The sequence below is a fragment of the Triticum urartu genome, chromosome 7A (assembly GCF_056163025.1).
Source record: "Triticum urartu cultivar PI428250 chromosome 7A, HENAU_Tu73, whole genome shotgun sequence".
Lineage (NCBI taxonomy): Eukaryota > Viridiplantae > Streptophyta > Magnoliopsida > Poales > Poaceae > Triticum > Triticum urartu.
In genome coordinates, this window is record NC_141879.1 from 432,944,380 (window position 1) to 432,964,130 (window position 19,751).

Below are 19,751 nucleotides of genomic sequence, written 5' to 3' on the forward strand. Positions count from 1 at the left end.
CTTCGGCGGAAGTAGCTCCGGGTCATCTTGGGGGGCCTTCCCCTTTTCTTCGGCGGAGAACCTTCTGATAGGCGCCATTGATGTTAGCAGTAGAGCAAGGAGGAGGAAGAAAGCGGGCAAGGAAGAGATGGGCAACGGGGGCTCCGCCCCCCGCCCCATTTATAGCAAGAGAAGGCCAACCGGCACCTCCCACGATTGCAGGTAATGATGGTTACCCTTGCATGTCGCGGGGACTCGTCAAGTCGTGCAGTTGCTGAGGCAGTGTGGCGAAGCAGAGACGCCCACGTCCAATCAACCGCCACGCGTCTACCGAGGCCGCAGGCTTTTGGGGCCCGCGGTGCTCCGTGCTTGACCCTTGGCTTCGCCGCGAAGCCAAGCCAGAGCGCAACTTGGGCCCGGGGGCTACTGTCAGCGTTTTGGGAACGGGGGTCCCAGACTTGCCAGCCTGCGGCCCGCGGCGTGGCTAAGCCAGCAGGCCGTACGGACCATCTTCATCAACAAGGCATCCAAGACCCTCGCGAGGGGCCAAGCCTCGCGAGGCGGACGACACAAGACCTCCTCTGGAGTGGCCTAGTCGGGCAGGCTCACGAGGAGCGGAGATAACAAGGCGAGGCAAACCTCATGAGGCTCTCATGACGTGAGCCATGACGATCGACACCAGGCAGGCGCCAGCGCGCGCAGCGTCCTTGTTTCCTCTTTGGTGCTAAGGAGGCCAGCGCTGGCGAGGAGTACCGAGGCATCAGGCAAAGGTTGCCATATCTGTGCAACAAGACCAGGACCAGAAGGACAGCAAGATGGAGGTCATCATGGATCCCAAGACGGCGTCACCACCAGAGCCTTTCGCAGGCGGAGACCACCTTTTGTCGGGATGGCTTGTACTAGCTGTCCTCCTTCAAATTTGCCTGCCATTGTTGGCTCCCTTCCCGCTCAATATTTGGGAAGAGGACCAGGGCCTATATAAGTAGAGTTAGCCACCACCATGAAGGGGGACGACATGGAGGTGGAGAGAGAGATAGAGAGAGAGGGGTGGAGACAAAGAGGACGATTTAGATCACTCTCACCCACACAAGTTAGCCAAGCACAAGAACACCTCAACCTCAAGAGGCTGTTCTTCCCCTTGTATTGTTCATCATCAGCCCAAGAGGCAATCCACCACCACCACACTGGAGTAGGGTATTACACCACAACGGTGGCCCGAACCAGTATAAATCTTGTGTCTTTCTGTGTTGCGAGTTCGTCGATTTTGTCCGTGGGATCTTAGTGAGCTAGGGCGTAGATGAAGGAAATATGCCCTAGAGGCAATAATAAAGTTATTATTTATTTCCTTATATCATGATAAATGTTTATTATTCATGCTAGAATTGTATTAACCGGAAACATGATACATGTGTGAATACATAGGCAAACAGAGTGTCACTAGTATGCCTCTACTTGACTAGGTCATTGATCGAAGATGGTTATGTTTCCTAACCATAGACAAAGAGTTGTCATTTGATTAATGAAATCATATCATTAGGAGAATGATGTGATTGACTTGACCCATTCCATTAGCTTAGCACGTGATCGTTTAGTATGTTGCTATTGCTTTCTTCATGACTTATACATGTTCGTATGACTATGAGATTATGCAACTCCCGTTTACCGGAGGAACACTTTGTGTGCTACCAAACATCACAATGTAACTGGGTGATTATAAAGGTGCTCTACAGGTGTCTCCGAAGGTACTTGTTGGGTTGGCGTATTTCGAGATTAGGATTTGTCACTCCGATTGTCAGAGAGGTATCTCTGGGCCCTCTCGGTAATGCACATCACTTAAGCATTGCAACTAAAGAGGTAGTTGCGGGATGATGTATTACGGAACGAGTAAAGAGACTTTCCGGTAACGAGATTGAACTAGGTATTGAGATACCGACGACCGAATATCGGGCAAGTAACATACCGATGACAAAAGGAACAACATGTGTTGTTATGCGGTCTGACCGATAAAGATCTTCGTAGAATATGTGGGATCCAATATGAGCATCCAGGTTCCGCTATTGGTTATTGACCGGAGACGTGTCTCGGTCATGTCTACATAGTTCTCGAACCCGTAGGGTCCGCACGCTTAACGTTTCGATGACAGTTATATTATGATTTATATGTTCTGATGTACCGAAGGTTGTTCGGAGTCCCGGATGTGATCACGGACATGACAAGGAGTCTCAAAATGGTCGAGAAATGAAGATTGATATATTAGAAGCCTATGTTTGGATATCGGAAGTGTTCCGGGTGAAATCAGGATTTTACCAGAGTACTGGGAGGTTACCGGAACCGGCCATTGTGGGCCTTGTGGAGAAGAGGAGAGGCGGCCAGGGCAGGGCCGCGCGCCCCTCCCCCCTAGTCCGAATAGGACAAGGAGAGGGGGGCGCCCCCCCTTTCCTTCCTCTCTCCCTCCTCTTTCCCCTCCTCTCCTAGTCCAACAAGGAAAAGGGAGGGAGTCCTACTCCCGGTAGGAGTAGGACTCCTCCTGGCACGCCCCCTCTAGGCCGGCCGCACCTCCCCCCTTGCTCCTTTATATATGGGGGCAGGGGGCACCCTAGAGACACACAATTGATCGTTTGATCTTTTAGCCATGTGCGGTGCCCCCCTCCACCATAGTCCACCTCGATAATACTGTAGCGGTGCTTAGGCGAAGCCCTGTGTCGGTAGAACATCATCATCGTCACCACACCGTCGTGCTGACGAAACTCTCCCTCAACACTCTGCTGGATCGGAGTTCGAGGGACGTCATCGGGCTGAACGTGTGCTGAACTCTGAGGTGCCGTGCGTTTGGTACTTGATCGGTCAGATCGTGAAGACGTACGACTACATCAACCGTGTTGTGCTAACGCTTCCGCTTTCGGTCTACGAGGGTACGTGGACAACACTCTCCCCTCTCGTTGCTATGCATCACCATGATCTTGCGTGTGCGTAGGAAATTTTTTGAAATTACTACGTTCCCCAACAGTAGATCAGTGGGAGGAAAAGACTTCGCGTGCACCCCAGTGTTCGAACCTTAAGGGTTTGCCGGAACCCCACATCCGACACAGCGGTTCTCCCGAGCTCTACGAGACTCCGGAGACGAGCGATGACAGCTATGTGCCCCTGAGCTCTCGTCGCGCTCGGAGCAGGGCCGCAACATCCGACCGCCGCCGCCGCTGATCTAGATGGGGTTGGCGCCGGCCTCCCATGGCCCACTGTTGATGATGGCGTCAGCCACGGGGGTGTGTAGATAGGATTCTCTTAAGTTATGATCCTTTGTTCCCTGTGAGGAATCAAGAAGTACCCCGTGGGGGCGTGTAAAGGCTTTGCAATGTATTTGTTGATGTTATCCTAATTAAGGAAGCCTTGTTAGCGCAAGTCCTGTTTAGGCTCGGTCTTCCCTTTCCAACCTCGCAACAACTTGTTGCTCTACGCCGACAGGTCCCGGTCCCCAGGCAAGCTTCAGCCGTCGCTGGCATGCCAGGTCGCGTGCCGTGGTCAAGGCCAAGAGGTGAGTGGCCCGAGGTCTATTAAGAGCCTCTGAGGCGCGATGCTCAGGGGGTCCCCTTTAGCGCTCAAGCAGCTGTGGTAAGATAAGAAAGGGAGGCGACATTGCCGCAACAGGGCTGCAGCAAGCGTGTCCCCTAGGTCCCAATGATTGGTTGATCTGAGTTGGTGACTTATCTTGGCGGTCCGGGTCGGTTCTTCGCGATGCGCCAGACCTGTGCGCGAACATGTGCGGCGTAGCTAGGTCAGGCCCATACGAGTCCTCCCCCTTTCAATGCTCTCCTTTGTGCTCTACGTCCTCAGGTCCCGGCCCTCGAGCGAGCTTAGCCGCCGCTGGTATGCCAGGTCGCGTGCTGTGGTCAAGGCCAGGGGTGAGGGCTGGAGAGCCAGTAAGAGCTCCTGAGTCGCGATGCTCAGGAGCCCCCCTTTTAACGTGCAAACGGATTACATGGAAGAGGTGGGAGCTCGTGGTGCTGCCTGGTGTTGTCCTCATGAGATTCCTGCGAGCCAACACAAGGAAGAACACGATCTGCCGTTATGGTTGCCAGCCAGCCGGTGGTTGCTCCGTGAAGGGGTGAAGGCACTGAGGGCTTGGTGAGGTGACGTGCGTGAGGCATGCCGCGAGCCAGAGCTCGACCGCTCAGGTTTATCGACGTGGTAGGGACGGACCCGTGCACCAGCGCCGTGCCGGCGTGAGGAGGCCTCGTGGGAGGCGACGATTGAGCAGGTAGTAATCATAGGTAGATCGAACATGAGAGTAGCAAGCTTAAGCAGGTGCATGAGATATACGTACCACTAGGCCAGGCCCGAGCATCTTGGGGATGATGCAGCCTGAGGGGCTCCCCCAACAAGGTAAGATAAAGACATAAAAAGGGATACATGCCATAGGGACGGACCCACGCGGCCTGGGAATGATGCAGCCCGAGGGGCACTCCCGGCTGGATGAACTTGGAAAGGCGTCACCTGGTTATGTTGACGAAGGAGAGTCGGGGCAGCTGAAGGTGCACGGCAAAGGGGTTACTCCTCACAAGTCACCGGAGCCCTGAGCCTCGGGAGGCTCCGGGGGTCAGGTGGTTCCTTGAGGACCGTCTCCATCTCCATCTGGGCGGCGTGGTGCCTGGCCTCCTGAGCCGCTAGGATGCGCCGCAGGTTGCGCTGGTGGGCGGACGATACACTTGGCATGCCAAAGGGCATGCAAACATAGCTGTGCGGTGGGCCCTCGCAGCGTCACCCGCGTGAAGGCCAGAAAAGCTCCTGAGAAGCGGCCCTGTTGAGCCCTGGAACATCGATGGAGACACACAGCCCGGCATCCTCGCCTGGATGGGAAGCTGCGTCTAGCGAGCGGCGGTCGCTGTGCATGGCCCTTGCGTCTTGCAATTCCTGGGTGGTCTTGGTGATGAACTCCAAAACGGTGGGCAATCCTTGCCATGTGCCCTCCTGAGGGAAACGTGTCGCGAAGCACGCCTCCAAGTGGTGCCCGAGCGCCACCCTCGTGATGTGGGCAAAGTCTGAGGCCTTCCAGAAGAAAGCCCCCGAGCCCTGCCCGAGAAGGGCGCCGGGCGCGCCTTCCTATGTGATGGAGGGAGGCACCCCTGGAGCGGGCGCTGATCCTGAGGAGGCTCCGGCCATGGCGTCACCCTCCTAAGGTCCTGCGTGTTGCAGCTGCTTCTTCTTCTTGGGGATGGCCTCAGAAGGGCCCTCGCCGTTGCTATCGGGGTCGTCGACTGCTGTAGCTTGGAAGGCACGCTCGAGGGAGCACACTGCATCTCTTTGTTCACATGGGACCGTGATGATCCTGCTGCTTCCCGGCATCTTGAGGACATTGTAGCCGTGATGGGTCACTGTCATAAACTTGGCTAGGGCTGGATACCCAAGGATGGCATTGTACGGCAGGCGGATGTGCGCAACGTCAAAGTCGATGAGCTCAGTGCGGTAGTTCTTGCGTTCTCCGAAGGTGACGGGGAGGCGGACCTGCCCTATCGGTGTGGTAGAACCGTCGGTCACTCCTGAGAAAGGCTTGGTGGGCTGAAGCTGGTCATACGACACTTGGAGGCTGTCGAACGTGTCGACGGACAGGACGTTGAGCCCTGCGCCGCCGTCGATGAGGGTCTTCGTAACTTGCACGTTGCTGATGACTCGGTAGCAAAGCATCGGGAGGGTGCCAGCGGTAGCTGCGCACTTGAGCTGGTATGCCGAGTTGAATGTAATGGGGCACTGGGACCATCTGAGCGGGTGCGTGGCTTCGAGCTTGGGGAGGGCTGCATTCACTTCACGAGCAAACTGCTTGAAGATACGCTACGAGGCTGGGGCCTGGGCTCCGCCCAAAATGCAGGCGATAGCACGCGGTTCCTAGAAGGCCCCAGCCCCCTCGTCCTGATGGTGTTTGTCATTCCTTCTTGGCGGTGGTGGCAGCGGAGGGAGTCTAGCATTGCCTTGAGGAAGATCCTCACGAGGCTGATCCCTCGAGGCGCCCTCGCGAGGCTAATCATGCCAGCGGTCCTCACGAGACCGGTCGCGCCACTCCTGGCGCGGGCCACGGTCATCCCAGCGTCCACCACCATGTCCTCCTCCTCGGCCATAGCCCCGGTCACCGCGCTCGGGGCACCGACCGAAGCGCCCTTCGCGAATGGCTCTGAGCTCTTGACAGTCGCTGGTGTTGTGGGTGTTCAGGTTGTGGAAGGCATAGAACGGATGGCCGCCCTTGGATGACTCTGGTTTGTCTCTGCCACGCTTGGTGTCTGGTTCCGCTGCGAGCACGGCTGCTCCCTTGCGCTTCACGTCCTTGGCCTTGGCCTTCTTCTCCTCTGGTCTACAACAGGGAGCTCAAGGAGGGAGAGGCGCCCCTCCTCAGCTCTAGCACACTTGGTCGTGATGTTGAATAGCTCCAGGGTCGTGCACAACTCTTTATGGATGTCGAGCTCCTCCTTCATCTTGACGTCGCAGACGCCGTCAGAGAACGCAGAGATGATGGCATCATCGGTCACCTTGGGGATCTTGATCCGTGCGCTGTTGAAGCGCTGAATGTACTTTTGCAGGGTATCTCCTGGTTGTTGCTTGATGCGGCGTAGGTCGCCCGCGACCGGGGGGCGGTCGCGAGTGCCTTGGAAGTTGGCGATGAAGCGGGTGCGCATTTCGTCCTAGGAGGAGATTGAGCCTGGAGGAAGGTTCAGGAGCGAGGAGCGGGCGCCCTCCTTGAGAGCCATGGGAAACCAATTCGCCATGATTTTCTCGTCACCGTTGGCTGCTTCGATGCTCAGCTCGTAGAGCTGCAAGAACTCCTCGGGGTCAGGGGTGCCGTCGTAGCGAGGAGGCAGATCTGGCTTGAACTTGCCTGGCCACGCGACGCTACACAGCTCAGGGGTGAAGGCACGGCAGCTAGCTGTGGTCACCGGGACCCGCCTTGGGGGTGGAGCTTGGTCTTGATGGGGTCCGCACCCTGCCACTACAGGTGGCGCGCGGGCTTGCTGCAGCAACCGGTCCTGGTGCGGCAGCGTGAGGAGCGGCGGAGTGTTTTGTTGCGGTCGAGGGACCTCTTGTCAGCTTCTCTCTTCACACGCGGGCGCGGGACATGGCGGGTCGCGTCGCGGAGCCGCGTGTCTTGGCGGCAGGGCGCCGTCTTGGGGCTGAGGTGGTGGAGGTGCTCCGTGGGCTACGTCGCCCGTAGCTGGCGGAGGGCGAGGCGGAGAGAGGGACGACGCTGGGGAGCCCCCTGCGGCGCAGATAAGCTCGGCGATGCAGTCGAGCCAGTCCTCGTAGAGGTCGTCGACCGGACGGTAGCGCAGGAGCTCATGCGCCATGAGGAGCGCAGCCCGTGCATCCATAGGAGGACGACGTGCATGGGAAGAAGAACCGGGCGGGGTCAGCGATGGAGTGGTGGTGAGGCCGTCCTGCCGCACCGAGGGGTGCAGCGAGGATGCTTGCTGCTCGTTCCCCGCTGGGCCGGTGGCGGCGTTGGTGGCAGGCGACAGGGAACGACAAGGTGGCTCACGGACGGGATCCGTCTGAGCAACTTGGGCGGCGAAGGCAGCCCGGCGCTCAGCACGAGCGCGGCGCGCGTCTGCCAAGGAGACGACGAAGCAAGGGAGCACAGAGCGATAGAAGGAAGCTTCAGCACACCCCTACCTGGCGCACCAAATGTCGGATCATGGGTTCCGGCAAACCCTTGAGGTATGAACACTGGGGTGCGCGCGAAGGTTTTCTCCCTATCGATCCACGCCCTAGCTCTCTAAGATCTTGCGGACAATCTCGACGAACTCACAACACAGAAAGACACAAGATTTATACTGGTTCGGGCCACCGTTGTGATGTAATACCCTACTCCAGTGTGTGGTGGTGGATTGCCTCTTGCGCTGATGAAGAACAGTACAAGGGGAAGAACAGCCTCCTGAGGTTGAGGTGTTCTTGTGCTTGGTGAACTTGTGTGGGTGAGATGACCTTGGATCTGCTCAGGTCCCTCCGGTCCGTCCCTTCACTGTGGTGGCTAGCTCTACTTATATAGGCCCTGGTCCTCTCCCCAAATATTGAGCGGGAAGGGAGCCAACAACGGCCAATTCGAAAGGGGACAGCTAGTACAAGTTATCCTGATGAAAGGTGGTCTTCGCCTGCCAAAGGTTCTGGTGATGACGCCATCTTGGGCTCCATGGTGACCTCCGTCCTGCCGTCCTTCTGGTCTTGGTCTCATTGCACCAATATGGAAACCTTTGCTTGATGCCTCGGTACTCCGCGCCTGCGCTTGCCCCTTGGCACCAAAGAGGAAACAAGGACACTGCTCGCTCGCGCCCGCCAAATGCCCACCTAGTCTCAATCGTCATGGCTCACGTCACGAGGACCTCACGAGGTTTGCCCTGCCTTGATCTCTCCTCCCCTCACGAGCCTGCCTGGCGAGGCCACTCCTGAGGAGGTCTTGCATCGTCCGCCTCGCGAGGCTTGGCCCCTCGCGAGGGTCTTGAATGTCTTGTCGATGAAGATGGACCATACAGCCCAGCCAGCCCAGCCACGCCATGGGCCGCAGGCAGGCAAGACGTTTGGGGACCCCCGTTCCCAGGACGCCGACACTTATACCTTGAAATTTAGTGAGAGATCATCTTATAATGCTACCATCGTACTAAGCAAAATAAGATGCATAAAGGATAAACATCACATGCAATCAATATAAGTGATATGATATGTCCATCATCATCTTGTGCCTTTGATCTCCATCTCCAAAGCACCGTCATGATCACCATCGTCATCAGCTTGACAACTTGATCTCCATCACAGCATCGTTGTTGTCTCGCGAACTATTGCTTCCACGACTATCGCTACCACTTAGTGATAAAGTAAAGTCAATTACATGGCGATTGCATTTCATACAATAAAGCGACAACCATATGGCTCCTGCCAGTTGCCGATAACTGTTTTACAAAACATGATCATCTCATACAACAACTTATATAATCACGTCTTGACCATATCACATCACGACATGCCCTACAAAAACAAGTTAGACATCTTGTAATTTTTTGTTGCAAGTTTTACGTGGCTGCTACGGGCTTAGCAAGAACCATTCTTACCTACGCAAAACCACAACGATTTTTCATCAAGTGTGCTGTTTTAACCTTCAACAAAGACCGGGCATAGTCAAACTCGATTCAACTAAAGTTGGAGAAATAGACACCCACTACCCACCTGTGTGCGAAGCACGGCGGTAGAACCAATCTCATGAACGCGGTTATGTAATGTCAGTCTGGGCTGCTTCATCCAATAATACCACCGAATCAAAGTATGACATGCTGGTAAGCAGTATGACTATTATCGCCCATAGCTCCTTGTGTTCTACTCGTGCATATAACATCTAAGCATAGGCTTGGATGCCACTGTTGGGGAACGCAGTATTTCAAAAAATTTCCTACAATCACGCAAGATCTATCTAGGAGATGCATAGCAACGAGAGGGGAGAGTGTGTCTATGTACCCTCGTAGACCGAAAGAGGAAGCGTTTAGTAACGTGGTTGATGTAGTCGAACGTCCTCGCGATCCAACCGACCAAGTACCGAACGCATGGCGCCTCCGCGATCTGCACACGTTCATCTCGATGACGTTCCTCGTACTCTTGATCCAGCTAAGGACGAGGGTGAGTTCCGTCAGCACGACGGCGTGTTGACGGTGATGATGAAGTTACCGACGCAGGGCTTCGCCTAAGCACTACGACAATATGACCGAGGTGTAAAACTGTGGAGGGGGACACCGCACATGGCTAAAGATCAACTTGTGTGTCTATGGGGTTCCCCCCTCCCCCGTATATAAAGGAGGGGAGGAGGAGGGCCGACCTCAAGGGGCGCCCAAAGGGGGGATTCCTACTCCTAGTTGGAGTAGGTTTCCCCCTTTCCTAGTCCAAGTAGGAGAAGAAGGAAGGAGAGGGGGAGGGAGAAGGAAAGAGGGGGGCGCGGCCCCCTCCTAGTCCAATTCGAACCAGCCCATGGGGGCGCGCTGCCTCCCCTTGTGGCTCTTCTCTCCTTTACACTAAATCCCAATAAGGCCCAATACTTCCCCCGGTGAATTCCCGTAACTCCTTGGTTCTCCGAAAAAATACCCGAATCACTCGGAACCTTTCTGATGTCCGAATATAGCCTTCCAATATATGAATCTTTACCTCTCGACCATTTCGAGACTCCTCGTCATGTCTGTGATCTCATCCGAGACTTCGAACAAACTTTGGTCTTCAAATCACATAACTCATAATACAAATCGTTATCGAACGTTAAGCGTGCGGACTCTACGGGTTCGAGAACTATGTAGACATGACCAAGACACATCTCCGGTCAATAACCAATAGCGGAACCTGGATGCTCATATTGGCTCCTACATATTTTACGAAGATCTTTATCGGTCAAACCGCATAACAACATGCGTTGTTCCCTTTGTCATCGGTAAGTTACTTGCCTGAGATTCGATCGTCGGTATCATCATACCTAGTTCAATCTCATCACCGGCAAGTCTCTTTACTCGTTCTGTAATGCATCATCCCGCAACTAACTCATTAGTCACATTTATAGTGATGTGCATTACCGAGAGGGCCCAGAGATACCTCTCCGACAATCAGAGTGACAAATCTTAATCTCGATCTATGCCAACTCAACAAACACCATCGAAGACACCTGTAGAGCATCTTTATAATCACCCAATTACGTTGTGACGTTTGATAGCACACTAAGTGTTCCTCCGGTATTCAAGAGTTGCATAATCTCATAATCATAGGAACATGTATAAGTCATGAAGAAAGCAATAGCGATAAACTAAACGATCATAGTGCTAAGCTAACGGATGGGTCTAGTCCATCACACCATTCTCTAATGATGTGATCCCGTTCATCAAATTACAACACATGTCCATGGATAGGAAACTTAACCATCCTTGATTAATGAGCTAGTCAAGTAGAGGCATAGTAGGGACACTCTGTTTGTCTATGTATTCACACATGTACTAAGTTTCCGGTTAATAAAATTCTAGCATGAATAAGAAACATTTATCATGATATAAGGAAATATAAATAACAACTTTATTATTGCCTCTATGGCATATCTCCTTCAATTTTTAACATGCTACAATGCATCACATCCATTTCAAATGCATTGCATAACCATGTACATCTGTAACTTCGCACGTGGATGTTAATTTTACTTGATTTCATCGGTCAGGACCCAGTTGAAATTTTATTCAAGTTTAGTATACCATCATAACCTCTCTGATATACCTAATACAAATATGTTATAATTATTAAATTGTATTCAACGATAATATCTATAAATTTCATTTCATTTGCTCCTATCATAAGTGTGTAAATTTCACATGCATTTCAAATAATTTCCTGATTACTATGTTGCTTGCACATGTATTCCACTCAAATCTATCAAAATATTGCATGCCTTGTACTGGTTCGAGCTATTTCGCTCTTTAACACTATACTATTTGATTTTCTAAAAAGATATATTGGTTCGAGCTGCCATGCACTTTGTGTGATTGTTTCTTGTAGTGTAGTGTACCTAAATAACATAAAATATTTTGTTTCATACATTGCTGGATTCGAAACCCCACCTTATGTATCAAGTTATAGGAACTAGTTACGCCCATAGCAATGTTGAGTTTGCTTTTTAAAACTTGGGTGATTGAGAGCATTAGACGGAGTTAAGGTATACCAAATACATTTATTGGGTTCAGGAAACATGTGTTCTCAAGCATAACCACAAGCAACAATTTCATGGTATACATGTTAGGTGTTATTGTTATTTTTGTGTTGGTCAATTATAATGACCATTCTCATGGCTTCTACCTCTACCCTATGATTTCATGATATATGCATGTTATAAAGTGAGGGAAAAGTTCCACACCTGTGACCATGTGTAAATTTTGTACACCGTGTACATAAAGACAAAACTCATTGTTCTAATAGAACTTTACAATAACTAAATTCAGTTTTTAATCTAGAGCATGAAACTTGTATTTTTGTCAACATTTAATGTTTTTATTTTTCTGTACTTCAGATTAAAAAAATCAAGCAACATGTATGTCCAACTTACATTTAGCTGCTGACAACAGGGGTGATGTCTGCAGTATAATCAATAGTGTGTGGTTGTTGTACCTTTTGGTTGTTTTCTACTACATGACTTTTCGAATATCTTGTTGCACTTCCTATTGGACAACACAATATACTACCCTCTCTGTATCATTAAATCTAAGCAGCTGTCATTACGAATCGACCATATAATTAATGACGTCGATAATAAATATGCGTGTATGAATACTTATGGCTTATTACGGTGGAGAATTGGATTTTTGCGCATCTAATGTCGTTATAGATTTCTTAAATACGGGTCTGTCTTTTTATTTTGACACGATCTTGATGCATAACTTTTGGCAATAATTTTTAATAGATATGTATTTGCATGTAAAATTATAAATGATATATAACAATTTCTATACATCAATTCTATTAATAATATCAAAAGATGTGTGTTGCCTGCACATTGCGTGCCTATTTTTAAAATAAGTGCTACATCTTTTTGCAAATTTGTTTGAATTCAAATAGAAGAGATTTTTATTTGAAAATATAAATGTATCATGTTTTCACCACTGAATTTATTTGATTTGCCCCATAGGAATGATCTTAAATATTTGTGTTTCATCCGATCTTATTAGAGCCCACTTAATTTACGTGGATTAATCGCCCTTTGTAAATTTAGTTTAGTCCATCTTTGCAACGTGGACGTACAAATTCCATACACTCAAATGCCCGTGCGTGTAATTTCTCAACAAAGGATATAGTGTGTCTATGCCCAATTGCAATCCCTAACCGTGTCTTCTAGTTGTGGCCCAACACATCATTAGCTAATTCCATTCATTATTCTACCCTTTTCCTTTTGCCTTGCATGGTAACCGTGCCCAGCCAAAGTCATTGTCTACTCTTACGTATTGATTTGGCAGGGTCGTGTGATGGCTTTGTTTTCCTTTTTGGAGTGGATTCCGATTGTTTCTTTTCTCAGAGGATACAGATTGTTTTTTTACACATTACATGCAGATCGGTTTGATGGCTAGCTAGTACTCCCTTTGTTCCTTTATATAAGGCATATTTTTTTATAGAATTCCACATACATTTCTTTTAATTTCTCGTAATTCCATTTCAAGCCCTTCAGAAAATAGGAGAGTGCATGTACCCCTACTTGTAGTAAAAAGAGGGAAAGTGTCTCTTTCAATTGCATGTATCTATTTCTTTCCTGGACTAACTTATTTACTTGTCACTAATCAACGAATTTGCCAAGGGTAATTTTGTCCTAAACTATCTACTAGTAAGCGTGCACGTGCAGCGCACGAATGAGCGTAAAAGTAAACTTTCTTGTACATCTTAGTCATGAAACAATTATTTAAATAAACACAGTTGTTAACTGGTTCATACCTACATGCATCTTCTTAACTCATCTTTTTAGATTGATTTTGCAATGTTGCGCAGGATATAACGAAATATGAACGAATATGCATGGGAAGTGCATGGCTGAACCCGGGTACATATGAATCCTCTTTGAAAAACACATTTTGAAATGTCAAAATATTCAGAAAAAGGTGCGTGTGGACATCTTCATATTCTGTGTGTGTGCAACTAGTTTGACGAGAAGATAATTTTTTGTGGCTTGTGCAAAAAAGACAAAACATTGTGTCACAAAACACTATTTAGAAGCACTAAAATTTGTCTTTTTTGCTGGGATAAAATAAAAGTCTTTTTTTTATAAAACTTTATCCCGCGGACATATTTTTGCGAACATGTATGCACACAATTTTGTTTTAAATTTTTTGACATTACAAAATGTGTTTAAAGTACATTTACCAAAAAGGCTTTCGCCCCGCTTTATAAATAAAGCAACCACCAAGCACAAAGTAGCAAGGTCACAACAGCACACCACACACACTCACCCAAAGCCACCGCAGGCACGGTCCAAATGCGCGCGCACACACACAGACAAAGAAACCCAAGATCCGATGTGGACATAGCACAACAAGCCCAACACAAGCACAAGACGAGACAAGCCTTTTTTCTGTTGTCTCGTCTTAAAGTACATTTTTGAAAAGCGGGTTCATATTAAGCCATTTTCAAGATGTGCCGAATGTGCACAAGTTATACAATGGTAAAATAATATATAGTGATGTCAAAAGTTGGTTATAAAACCTGTCAAAAGTTGGTGATGTCAAAAACTGTCAAAAGAAGATCTTCATCAGGTGTTGGACTTATAAAAATATAGTGATGTCAAAAGTTGGAATGTCATAAACACTCGTATGTCGAAATGAAACCTCCATGCTCGACCCTTATATACAAGAAAAATAGTAATAATATATTTTACAATGTTACTGCAAGAGAAAATCAACCATTTGCATGCATTAGCCAGGTTGAGACAAAGCACCTTCGGGCAAGGGTAGTTATCACTTCTCCACTTTCTCTATACAGCAAGGTGTTTTTCCACATAAACAAAATATATATTTTGTTAGGGAAAAACTTCTTTTGCAACATTGAGTTCTAACACGCAACCATCAAGGAAAGCAAATCGACATGGGAGATGAACCCATGACATGGTTGTTCATAAGTAGGTAACTTGTACTATGGTGTCATTGTGGAGGTACCAGTTCAGTGGGAGATAGTGCAAATGCATTACATGGATGTACATCATGCTATAAGATGAAAACTTCCTAAGATTCACATATAAAAATGAAAATGTGGAAACCATAGAGCATTTTCATTTCATAGCAGGAACCTAGCTATTTTCCTGCTTGGTATTGAAACTAAACATTTTCATTTTGTCAAATGTATTGTTCTGTTATTCACTCATGGGGCCCTGGTGTATGATCATTTATTCAATACTTTATTATCTGTAGCTGGATTAACTTCAGTTCAACAGCTATGGTACTCAAACCTCATATTCCACGGCAGGACTTTAAATTACAGAACACAAAGAATTCTAGTGGACAATAACTATGTTACTATGGAAGAACAAATACCAGTAAATGAGAACATACCGTATCTTGTTATTATACAGTAATGACAATACCGTATCAACAACTCACAGCACCGCTTCTTTTCAAATATGTTCATACGGGAAGTGGTGAGAAAGAAAATGTCATATCTTGCAACAAAAAAGAAGACTGGAAATTAGGTGAAAAATAAGAAAACAAGTTGCATGCAGCCAAAATATCACATTTTCTATATCATCTGATTTCACACCCGATGCTAGCTGCAGAGCAACGCTGACTTCTCCTTCCATCTCTGCGTCAATGTGAATACGTTGGAGAGCATGACGTAGTTGGCCTCATGAGCAAGGTACTCTATAAACCTCAGTTTTGGCTGCCCAAATATAATCTGAACCTTGGTTTTATTAGACAAAGTTGAAAATATGTACACGGGCAGTGAAAGCCTTTACAAAGTATTGCCTTCAAATAAAAATGCAGATAATAGAAATGCACTTCACCATTAGCAATACTCCACTCTATAGTTGTGCAACTGAAACCTGACGTTCGTACCTAAAATGCACTTCACCATTGACTTCTCGACAGCACTGCTCCGCAGTCAGGTGTCATTTGTTTGCGTCGAGGCTGACTTCGTTCCTCAGCACCGCGCTCATGACGTAGCAACAACTACAAAATACAGTAGTGAAGTAGCAGCAGTCGGATGCGCACCTGTGTTCGTGTGCTTCACGCTGAGCTGGCCTGCGCACGACACACATGCTGTCGCCAAGTTTTCCGCCCGTGCGCGCTGGCCACCGCCCGCACACCGCCACCACTCGTCGGGCAGTTGCTGCTCCGCAAGGCACCCTGGCCATGTTGGCCGCGCGTGTCGCCACGACGCGCTGGTTCGCTTGTTGGCCGCTGTCGCCGGCACCGATGTCCGCCGCCGGTCTCTGGTTGAGCGCGCTGTCAGTTACCGCTGCCATGCGCTGCGCAGGTGATGCGCCAAGCCCGGCCTCCTGGCCACACATATACGCGTTCCCGCCATCGCCCCAGCATCCCACCCGCTGCCCGTTGCGTCGCGCGAGGCACGCCCAGGACCCGTTGCCTTCATGGCCATGCCATGCCCGCAGTTCGCGGAGCCCGAGTTCCACCGTGAAACGCCTCGACCATCCTCATAAAAGGCCCGCCTCCCCGCGATGCCACACGTGACGCCCGTCCCCGCCGGACAGAGCACGTCGCCGTCGCCTGCCATCGTCAACAACCATTAGTCGTCCGCTGTCGCCGCTCGGACGTTTAGGAATAACGCTAACACCGTTGTCGCTGGTTGACAAGGGCCAGGCCGTCGCGGGCCGAGCTCCACACGCTCCGGTTCATCACCAACACCGTGGCTCCACTCCCGCCCCCCCGACGGCCCTCCTAAAAAAATTCATCTCAGCGGCGGTCGAGAACGAAGACTCCTCATCTTCTGGGTTGTTTCCTTGCTTGATGGCCGCTAGTTTTTTTTCCTTGTTTGTTGCCTAACGTGCGTGATTGTAGGGGTGGAGGACTCGGGCATGGAGTTTGTTATGCGGTGGATTGAGTGGAGAGGTGAGCGCTAATCACGGAAGAGAGGTTGCGGGCGCGGGGTGGAATACGGTCAGTCAAGGTAAATTGCTAAATGCACACAGTAAACGTATTAGATCAAGGCTAGCGGTTGGATTGAATTTAATGACCCTAATCCTACGGTGGTAATGGGTTCGTGTATATTTATGAGGTGCGTTTAAAGAAGTTTACGCTTGATTGTTTATTAGTAGTAGAGATAGAGATGCGCAGGTGATGCGCCAAGCCCGGCCTCCTGGCCACACATATACGCATTCCCGCCATCGTCCCAGCATCCCACCCGCCGCCCGTTGCGTCGCGCGAGGCACGCCCAGGACTCGTTGCCTTCATGGCAATGCCATGCCCGCAGTCCGCGGAGCCCGAGTTCCACCATGAACTGCCTCGACCACCCTCATAAAAGGCCCGCCTCCCCGCGATGCCACACGCGCCGCCTGGCCCCGCCGGACGGAGCACGCCGCCGTCGCCTGCCATCGTCAACAACCATTAGTCGTCCGCCGTCGCCGCTCGGACGTTTAGGAATAGCGCTAACACCGTCGTCGCTGGTTGACAAGGGCCATGCCGTCGCGGGCCGAGCTCCACACGCTCCGGTTCATCACCAACACCGTGGCTCCACTCCCGCCCCCCGACGGCCCTCCTGAAGAAATTCATCTCAGCAGCGGTCGAGAATGAAGACTCCTCATCCTCTGGGTTGTTTCCTTGCTTGATGACCGCTAGTTTCTTTTCCTTGTTTGTTGCCTAACGTGCGTGATTGTAGGGGTGGAGGACTCGGGCGTGGAGTTTGTTAGCGGTGGATTGAGTGGAGAGGTGAGCGCTAATCACGGAAGAGAGGTTGCGGACGCAGGGTGGAGTACGGTCAGTCAAGGTAAATTACTAAATGCACACAGTAAACGTATTAGATCAAGGCTAGCGGTTGGATTGAATTTAATGACCCTAATCCTGCGGTGGTAATGGGTTCGTGTATATTTATGAGGTGCGTTTAAAGAAGTTTACGCTTGATTGTTTATTAGTAGTAGAGATAAAAATATGCTTTGATCATCATGCTGAAAATAATACACCTTACATAAAGGAACAGAGGGAGTATGTCTTCTTGATGGCTGACCTTGTACGGTCAGATGCTAAAAGTTGCGCACAATATTTTTCCATTTTTTGCTAGGATACACAGTATAGTTTCCTTTTCTCTTTTGTGTTTGCTTGTCAGCCCTCTTTATCCAATCCAAACTCCTCTCTTAATTTTTTTTCTTATTTTTTCTCTCTTTTAGTTGGCTCTTGCCAACTTTTTATTCTTGCATCGTGTACGTGTCTGTTCAACATACATAGTTCAAGCGTATAACGTAATATTTTTAAGTCTCGGCTGTAAGTATTACTGATGTACGATGTATATTATTTGAGCTTATGTGAAAGAACGTGGTGTCTTATTTGTCCTAAGAGGCAAGATAAATAAATGGCGTCCACCCTGCAGTCCAAGACTGCCAACCGAGATCCCCAAGTCTACTCTTCATTGTACACGTCATCAAACATAACATAGTACTAGCCACGGTCTTCATTGTAGCGAAACTGATGTCCGGGGAAATCAACCGAACCTTTCTCATCGGTACCTGCATCTGGTGTTGTTGTGACAAGGGTGAGTCTTTTGGAATCACCAAGTACATTACCAAGGGTACTCTGGTCATCCTTAAGCACCGAGAAAACTGGTATTATGTTCCTTGATTATCGTATCCTAGTGCATGTGTGTGGAGGGGGGGGGGGGGGTTTATAGCCCCCCTGAACTCCTTTATCTACCATTGAATTCTTCTGGAGGACCCAACATTGGTACTACATTTGAAAATATAAACTTGTATAGGGAGTTGATGTTATCCGGGGTATTTTTGAAACAACTTGGGCCAACGCCTCGAAAGCGTTGGTCTACACGGAGCAATATGTGGTGCCACCACGGTAAGTCAGGTTTGGCTACTGTATCCTTAGCCCATCCAGTTGGGACCAGATCCATAGATACATCGGCTCTGGTTCGGATGTCGACCCACCGGGAGGTCTTATGGATTAGTTTGATGTTAGCTAGAGGAACTTGTTACCTCTAAACTTCCGGGTCACGTTCGTGCTTATACAGTGATTCTAAGGGCCATGTACCGGTTGGAATGGGGTATGCATGCAAAACTTATAGTGGGAAGTTGGAGCATTCCTATAGGGTTAAATATTTGGAAAGCCGTGTCCATAGTTATGGATGACTTGGAAATTTGTTACGTGAGTCATAGACAACTTGAAATAATAACTAAAATTTGATCAAGGTGTGCGTACATGATTATCTCTTTTTATGGGTATGCAAGGAAGAGGAAGACACGGTGGGGTGATGATTGTACTCATTCTCAGGTGTTCAGGACCACTTAGTGATCAACTAGCTTGGTACCCCTTTTGCGTAGGATGGTCTCATCTTGTTCTAGTATTCATAGGACTAGTTGGTTTACATTGCTTAGTTGCTTGCTGCAATCTCACCACTTATCAGTATCCAACCCATGAGTATTGGTAGTATTAGTACCCTTGGTAATGTACTTGGTGATTCCAAAAGACTCACCCTTGTCACAACAACACCAGATGCAGGTACCAATGAGAAAGGTTCGGTTGATTTCCCCAGACATCAGTTTCGCTACAATGAAGACCGTGGCTAGTACTATGTTATGTTTGATGATGTGTACAATGAAGAGTAGACTTGGGGATCTCGGTTGGCAGTCTCGGACTGCAGGGTGGACGCCATTTATTTATCTTGCCTCTTAGGCAACATTAGCTTCTAGTCCGTACTTGGACCCGTGTTTCTTCTGCTGCCTAAGTGATGTAACGTTGGGTCCTGTTGACCTCTGAATGGCGATAAATTATGTATTGGCATATGTTTCCCCTATCGTTCACTCGTATTTAAACTATTCTATTCATGCGCAATTGCATTTGTTGTGATGTCCACCTTGTTCACCGGCATATGACAATACGTGTAAATTATGAAGTCATATATCGGGGCGACCAATGCGCTTCTAGCCTTAGCAAGGACTCCAAAGTCTTTGTTGGGACTAGTACTATATATCGCACGTTACATAGACCGAAAGGGTTAATCAATCCATTGAGACTAGCCTTCGGTGTTGTGTAGAGCTGCCCAAAAACCTAGAGTAATGGCTATAGCTGGAGGCATTTTGATATAATTCT

At 49.1% G+C, this 19,751-nt stretch overlaps 1 long non-coding RNA gene across 1 annotated transcript; it reads left to right on the plus strand.

Annotated features, from left to right (window-relative positions):
* Positions 1 to 16,863: 16,863 nt before the first annotated feature.
* On the plus strand, positions 16,864 to 19,436 carry LOC147959850 (uncharacterized). Its single transcript, XR_015611728.1, has 3 exons — positions 16,864 to 17,255; positions 17,323 to 17,430; positions 19,155 to 19,436. It is a non-coding gene; the product is annotated as an uncharacterized LOC147959850 (long non-coding RNA).
* Positions 19,437 to 19,751: the final 315 nt, after the last annotated feature.